The sequence below is a fragment of the Meleagris gallopavo genome, chromosome 20 (assembly GCF_000146605.3).
Source record: "Meleagris gallopavo isolate NT-WF06-2002-E0010 breed Aviagen turkey brand Nicholas breeding stock chromosome 20, Turkey_5.1, whole genome shotgun sequence".
NCBI classification, from domain to species: Eukaryota; Metazoa; Chordata; class Aves; order Galliformes; family Phasianidae; genus Meleagris; species Meleagris gallopavo.
Genome location: NC_015030.2, coordinates 45,275 through 53,351, shown reverse-complemented (window position 1 = coordinate 53,351; position 8,077 = coordinate 45,275). Strand labels below are relative to the sequence as shown.

Here is an 8,077-nt window from a genome sequence, read left to right as displayed (position 1 = left end):
TTTCTGCATTACTACAGAAACTTTCACAAGTGGCAAAAATCTGTTTTCCTACCTAAAAGCATCTGTCTACTCCTCTTCCCTACTTGCAGGCTCTCTTGCTTCATGACCCGTTCTCAATATGAGCCAAGTCCCAGCCAACATCACACATACTTCAAAGGGATTCCAGCCAAAATTCAAAAAATGTCACACAAAGGCCTAAGAATAACAATCCCTTCTTTAAGCTATCACATCACAGTAATGTTCTAGATATTAGACAGAAGCCGGATGGTCAGCCTACGGGAAAAACAGAGCAAGACCTATCGAAAACGCATGGTGCCTGTTTCATATGCAGTAGTGTATCTTTACCACCAAAACTGATCATAGGTGCTCAGTGGGGAACTGGCTTGTGCTGTTGAATTGTCACCATGATTCATCATCCAGAAATCGTAAAGTAAATCAGACAAACATGGAGATACGTTCTGGTAGTGATCACTTCTGGCTTAAAAGAATCTGTCAGAGGATTAAAACACCAAATGGGATTCCTGAGTGCACACATGCTCCCTGAATTGTCTCTAAAAGTGAAACAGTCCCTATAAGGACTTCTTAGCCTAAGTAAGTCTCCTAAAACCTGCTCTCACAAACGAATGTTGATGCTCTGAAATAACCTGGGTTCTTTGTAGGGTCAAGCAGAATATGAAGACTGCAGTTTGGGAACAGCAGAGCCAGGATGGATAAAGGAGAGGTGTTTTTCCCAGTCTCTAGATCAAGAGCCTTTCACCACAGGGAAGATTCAGTGAGTAAATAAGAAACAGGGTGTTTCTTTCCAAGCATCTCATTTGTTTTTCACGTTGTATTGCTGCATATTTCAAAAGCTCCTTAGAGGAGGGAGGAATGCCCTAGGTTGGGCATTCTATATAGTAATGTCAGTACATTTTATATACTTACAGTTGGAGTTAAGCCTTCCCTTACCTTTCTTTAAGTCCTTACTTTCTCTCTGCCCAGGGAGGATCTATCATATAGCCATCCAAGAACGGGCTTGGGAAATTGTGGGTTTGGTGCTAGCGCCCAGATCCATAGAAAAGGTATAGCTATCACCTCATAGGTTACAAATGACAAGTGACTACTGCTGTTAATCATTCACATCTAAATGAACATGCCAGCTAGGCAAACTCTTCTCTTCAGATGCAATGCTATTCTCATATCATGCAAGTCCACTACTATCTTTCTGTCCACACAACCAATTCCAGGGCAAGAAAACTGCAGTCTAGGCAGCTTCTTAAAAGCTTTAGTTCTCTTCCCTGTATGACTGAGGCAAAGCTATAGCACTGGATGGAAGGAGTCTGTGCTCCTTTCCACAAATTGCAAGTAAGGCCAGAACTATGGGCAAGTGTGCTATGCTGTAAGAACTGTTAAGCCTCCAGTCATCCTCAAGAAATAAGGCAGTGAGAAGGTGGTGATGCATTCCCCACACCCCAAGCATGTGGAGGAGGCTACTGCACTATACAAGATCTCTGAAAATGAGCCAACTCTGCCAATGGGCCCACTTCATGCCTCAAGACTAGTGGCTCCATGTGTCCTGCTCTAACCTTCCTGCTGCCTCACTTCATCTCCCTTCTTTCAACCTTCCTCTGTTCACAGGCTAGTTTTCTTGCCTGATTATTGTCATTCTCAACACATTGGACTTTTTCATTTTCCTAAGAACAAGTTATTAGTCCCAAACGTAGTATTTGTGTTGTGCTTAACTAAACATTCAACAACATTCAGTCTAGCAAGTAAATTAGATTATTTGGAAATGCACACTGTATCTAAGGGCACTGTCTAATTAGAAGTGGTTTTTCTCTTCAGGGACTCCTTTTACTGGTCAAGAAATTTGTTTTTGCAAAACCATAGAATGTGTGATTGACTTGGTTGGTATTTTTGGCACACGTGACAAGCTTTAGCAGCTATCTTGCTGTTTATTTAAAGTAAGTGCTAAACATCTCTGGCTAATGCTCCAGAATTGTCAATCCCTAGCTGACCTTCATATGTCCTTTTTGAATATCTCTTCCAATCCACCAGCCAACTCTCAATTGCCGTAAAAAATACCAGCTTCAAATGATAATAGTTTTTAATAAAATATGTAAATAACATTTTGGCAGCAGAAGACAGCTAGAGGTAAGAAGGGACATGGATCAGTTCATTTTAGAAATCATCGTTAAACATCTCTGGTGCTTTTCGTGCATTTTGAATTCCTTGGATTATTGTGGTGCCCTCAACACAAGCAGCAACTGTTTTCTCTGTGACACTTGTAATACTGAACAGAGCCTAAGTGGCAAAGTGAAGAAGTGTCACTCATAGCAGGATTTGTAAGTGTGCAAACACATGCTCTGTTATTCCAAGGGTTCTACCTCAAGCCCACACTAAAAGATCACGGTTTTTGGTACCAGCTGCTTTTCAGAGAGGATGGCAAGAGATAAGTGAAGTGTTTCTGGTAACACACTTGTTCTTTTGGCCTCTCACCACGGGAGAGATCACTTGCTGCGGCTGTTTGCCTACGGCCGGCTCCCTCCCACTGGGTGTGTGAGGAGCGCAGTAGTGCTGCCCACCACCTGGGGGGAAGGCGGCTCTCGACCAGTCCTGCAAGTGTGCAGGGACATGGGCCAACAAATGACAGCCAAGAGCTGGTTTTAAAAACTTTTTTGGTAATCTAGTCCACACTAGAGCTGTGTGTGAATATCAACACTTTCCTTTCTCTTTTCACTATTCTCCCAGTCCCGGTCATGCTGTACTCTGCCCCCAGTGCCCCGTGCCCAGAGCCTGCCCTGAGCTCCAGCCAGCAGCAGGTCTGGCACAGCCTACCGCAGGCCCCAGCAGGCCAGTCCGCACTCACAGGCCACGCTCCCTGAACCATACGAGGACAGTTGAACTGCTCTTCAGAACATACGAGCTTGTGCTCCATTAGTGAGCTCCATCAGTGGAGGAGGTCCAGAGGAGGGCCATAAAGATGATCAGAGGGCTGGAGAACCTGCCCTATAGGCAGACACTGAGAAAGCTGGGGCTCTTCATCCTGGAAAAGAGAAGACTGTGAGGGATCTTATAGCTCTTCCAGGGGACCTACAGGAAAGCTGGGGAGGTGCTTTTTAAGGGTGTGTAGTGACAGGACAAGGCAAAATGTCTTTAAGCTGGAAAAGTGTAGATTTGGACTAGCTATTAGGAAGAAAAAACACAGTTTTTTTTTCCTTTTACCACCAAAAGAAACAAAATAAATTTTATACAAAATTTAATCCCCCAGACACACACACACACACACACTTTTTCTTTACCTCCATCTTTTATTTGCTTATGCTTTTTGCAAGATTTTTCATCTCAGAAAGTCACAGTTTCAGTTTTTCTTTGATGACTACAGAGTTTCTCCAAATTAAGAAAACTGCTCTCAAAAGCACAAAAAGGAAAAAGCAAAAGCAATAATAAATTCAGAGAAATAACCAATATTCACATGGAAACAAAAGCAAAGGGAAAGAATGAGAAAAACAGACCAAGCAAAATTTTAGTTTGTGAATATTTTCAATGCAATATTGAAAAGTACCTTGAAAAATTATTCCTTTTATGTCCTTCAGTCTTCCAAAAGTTATGTACAATTCTTTTTTCTGTTTAAAAACATCTTGTACATAAAGGCTATTAGCTGTCGGTATTATATATACGACTGTGAGAAAATCATGTATGCTAAAACATACACAATTATTTTGGTGTTAGACAATTTTAATCCAGATAAGAAGTGCAAGTACCAGTGAAATGAGACAATACACAGTCAATAAGATATCTGAAATTCTCAGCAGACACCATTTCTCAAGCACTATAATTGCATTAAAGATACGAAAGTAACGTTTTTGTTTTTTAACTCAGCTAAAGATCTATCCATTAGAGTTAAATCATAGGATTCAATGTCATTCTTCAGTGTGGTTTTATTCCAAATGTGAATTTGACCTCTGCCAATTTTCTCCCCAGCCCCAGGATTACAGTACCATCACAGTGAGAGTCAGCTGAGAGAAGAGGAGGAAAGAATTTCCTTGCTTTCTTATCCAGACCTCTGAGTAGGTGATGCTAAGAGGGCATGAGACACAACAGGTGCTGCTATGTAGGGCAACAGTACGCTAAGGGATCAGGTGAAGTTGCTGAGTTTTGTTTTAGTTCAGATTTCCTTATTTGTAGAAGGAATTATATGTAAAAAAATCAGTATACATTGCATGAGTGTGAAAGTGTTTCTCCACAAAGTAAAGGGTTGCACTGCCCCCTTACTTTTTATTTCCTTGCCACATCACAAAACATGTGTAATATCCTTCATAATCTCAGCTGCAAACAACTTCAGTGATCAGCATAGTAGTCTCTTTCTGCATGTTAGCATGGGGACTGGATCTTTCTAATGCTTACTACTTCTCTTCCAAACTAGCACATGACGTGACAATTCCTCTTTCAGAGAAGCTAAATTTATTCATCTTTCCCTCCATCTAGCACATTTACTCTGCAGAAGCAGTGTAAACCATTCTATTGTGTTGAGACAGCACATTTTCCTCCTGCTTCCATCAAGATACATGTGTTAAGTTCAGCGAGAAGCTCAATAGCTCTGTTTATATGATTCTTAAATCTTTCAGCCCAGAAATGAGTTAAATTTCTGTGCTTTTCTTCTGAGCTTTCTCACTGTTATTTCAGTCTTGAAGGCTTCTATCTTCAACTTTAGATTTGATTAACTTGTTTTGTTTTTCTTGGACCTTCAACCTGTGGTGACCTGGTGTTATCCCCTTGGACTCACACTCCTATTACATTATTTTCCTTAATCTCATAGCCTTCTTTCCTTATCGCTGCCTCAAAGACTTATTCTTTCCCCATTCTCTTGCTTTAGCTTCAGCCTATTTTCTACTTGATCGTACACTGAACCCCTCAAACCTCATTCCTGTGATTTCTGTTCCTATTCAAATGCTTCTTCCTGTATTGGGATTCCCTTTCTCTAACTATGACCCTGCATGTCACTATCAGCCCTTGTACTTTGTCAAACTGCAGCCTCAGAGCATTTGCAGAAGGTAGTAGTCTGCATATTCACCTCTCCATCATGTTTTGTTGCAATATGCTGGCTCTTTCACTTCACCTTCTCTACTCAAGTTATCATCTGATTGATTACAATGTCCATGCAGTCCCTTTCATCTTTTTTAGTACATACTCCTGTACACTCCCTCCCCTCTTCTCACACACTCTTGTCAAATTATTTATAGGAGATAGATTCACAGACTTGTTATGTCTAATAATATCCATTCACTTCTAATGAATGGGAATTCTGCTAAGAGTTAAGACTGCCAAAAATGTTTTGACCTAAGAGACAGGAGGTGGCTGCTACTTATGCAAATCAGACCCTATAAAAGTACCTTGCGGTCAGTGTGTCTTGTCTTTCTTCAGAAATCTCTAAGGTAAGAGTGTCAGGGACTTTCGACTGGGGAGGTGGGAGAGTGAAGGGAAAGTGGCCCTGCATTCCACAAGCACCAGTGCATTCCTGCAAACACTTATATTCATTCCACGGGAGGCTGCTAGCGTCAGCTGGGATTTTCAATCTGCTTTCAAGGCATCTGTACATTTATAAATTTTCTCTGGAATTCTGTGCAGCAGAAGGAAATTACTAATTCTGTTTTACTATACTGATCAGCTTCCAGTCTGCGAGCCATTCATCTGGTCTCACAAAAGGTAAGATACTGATTTATTTGCTCTCTCGGGATAGAGGGAGATGCTCTAAGACAGAGCTTCTATGTAGCTGTGCTGGCAATCCCTGTATATATATATATTTATGTCTATTGTAGAAATACAGTATGATACGTGGGCTGGATTGCCTGTAACAGACAGAATTCAGAAAGACAGTAGTTTGAAAGGTGCTTTATTGCCTATTCTCCCCAGGATTCTTCCACAGGGAGTGGTTTTCTACATTTATAGACACTTAGTCCTAAGCTTATGAATAATGGCCCTAAGAAAGAAAAAATCAGGTAGCAGTTTTCAATTACTTAACTATAAATTAAATATGTTCTTGAAGCCAACCATCATCCTTTCCTTTGCCTTTACTTCAAACATGAAGGGTTTCTGGTACTGGATGGAAACAGTGGGGAAAAAAAAAAAAGTTTATTTGAATAATATTAAATATAATGTTAAAACAACTGCTGAAAGATTGAATCAATTTTACAAACCTATATAGTCATTTTGTGAAATGGTCTCACTTACTTAATATTATTTTAAGTCAACAAAGTTGAAGACCTAGTTAGAAACAGGACAGTCATGCTTATGGCAATAGATAATATCAGTGCATTTGAATTGATGACAAGTTGTCTGATGTATAACTTCTTTACTGGCTAAGAAGAGAAAGCAATTTTTGTCACGTAAACAGTGGAATATTGAGTGAAATGAGTTTTAGAATGCACATTGATACTGAGATTATTATTAAAAGATTATTTCAATTAGGCTGGACATAATTCACTGAAGTTGTTAAATGGTAAAATGTTCAGAAAACAGTATAAAAAGTATTCAAAATTCAACGTCTTTCCCACAACCAAAGTGAAATAGTTTCTCAAGAAAAGCAAACAGATTATTTGATTTTCACCTAAAAGTCTTTACCTACCTATGTAGAAATGGGCTTCCTAATTTATTAGGAAAACTTCTTCAAATTCTAAATTGGAGATAATACATCTAGATGAAAGTAGGCTAAAATGGAGGATTAATTAGAAACAGTGTTCATTTTGGAGGAATATACCTTAACTGGCTTCACAATTGCATGGAATTTTTCCTTCAAGATAAATGTTTGGCAATAATACATGGTGTCACTCAAAAGTGATTATCAGTTAAAGTGGATGATGCATATGCTGATGTGATACATTTAACATTTCATCAGCAATATGATCAGAGGAATTGAGTTCACTCCCTGCAAATTTGCAGATGACACCAAGCTGAGTAATGCAGTTGACATGCTAGAAGGAAGGGAAGTCATGTAGAGGGACGCTGACAAACTTGAGAGGTTCACCCAGGTAGACTTCATGCAATTCAGCAAGGCCTAGTGCAAACTCTTATGCCTGGTGTGAGGCAATCCCCAGTATCAGTAAGGTTGGGTGATGAAAGGGCGAGAGCAATACTACAGAAGAGGGATACTGGTGGATGAGAAATTAGATTGAGTTGGCAATGTGCACTTGCTGTGCAGGCCAACCACATCCTGGACTACATTCAAAAGTGTAGCCAGCAGCTCTAGGGAGATGATTATCCCTCTCTACTCTGTTTCCAGGAGACCCCACCTATAGTACTGAATTCAAATCTAGGAAACAGTGTAAGAAGGACATGGACCTGTAAGAATAGGTCCAGATGAGGTCATAAGGATGATCAGAAGGCTAGAACTCATCTCCTGTGAAGACAGTCAGAAAAAGCTGGGTTTACTTAGCCCAGAGAAGAAAAGGCTCCTGGGAGAGTCCTTATTTTGGCCTAAGACATTTAGTGGGAGCTACATAAAACTGGGAAGGGTCTCTTAATCAGGAAGTGTAGTGACAGAGAAAGGATAAAGCTTTTAAAATGCAAGAGGTAGAGTTTGATTAGGTATTAGTAAGAAATTTTCTACTCTGATAGTGATGAAGCATCCCTGGAAGTGTTCAGGGCAATGCTGGAATGGGTTTTAAGCAACCTGGACTAGTTGGAAGGCATCCCCGCACATGCTGATGGGAGTAAAAACTAACTTGTATTTGAAGTCTCCTCCAACACAAATCATTGTATGATTCTGTGATGCTGTAGCAGAGAACCATTAAAATCCACTATAATGTGTCAGGGTTTTTTCTGTTCTGCACTATTCTAATGTATTTTATACCCATACAGATACTTGCTGCATTACTCCCAATATACAGCAACCATGTCATCAGATGCTGATATGGCCATATTTGGGGAGGCAGCTCCATATCTCCGAAAGTCAGAAAAGGAGAGGATCGAGGCTCAAAACAAGCCTTTTGATGCCAAGTCATCTGTCTTTGTGGTACACGCTAAAGAATCCTATGTGAAAAGCACAATCCAGAGCAAAGAATCTGGGAAGGTCACTGTCAAGACTGAAGGTGGAGAAGTG

General features: G+C 40.3%; 1 long non-coding RNA gene across 1 annotated transcript; it reads left to right on the top strand.

Annotated features, from left to right (window-relative positions):
• Window positions 1-5,346: 5,346 nt before the first annotated feature.
• LOC109370515 lies at window positions 5,347-8,069 on the top strand. The gene is made up of 3 exons (XR_002120717.1): window positions 5,347-5,414; window positions 5,648-5,685; window positions 7,837-8,069. It is a non-coding gene; the product is annotated as an uncharacterized LOC109370515 (long non-coding RNA).
• Window positions 8,070-8,077: the final 8 nt, after the last annotated feature.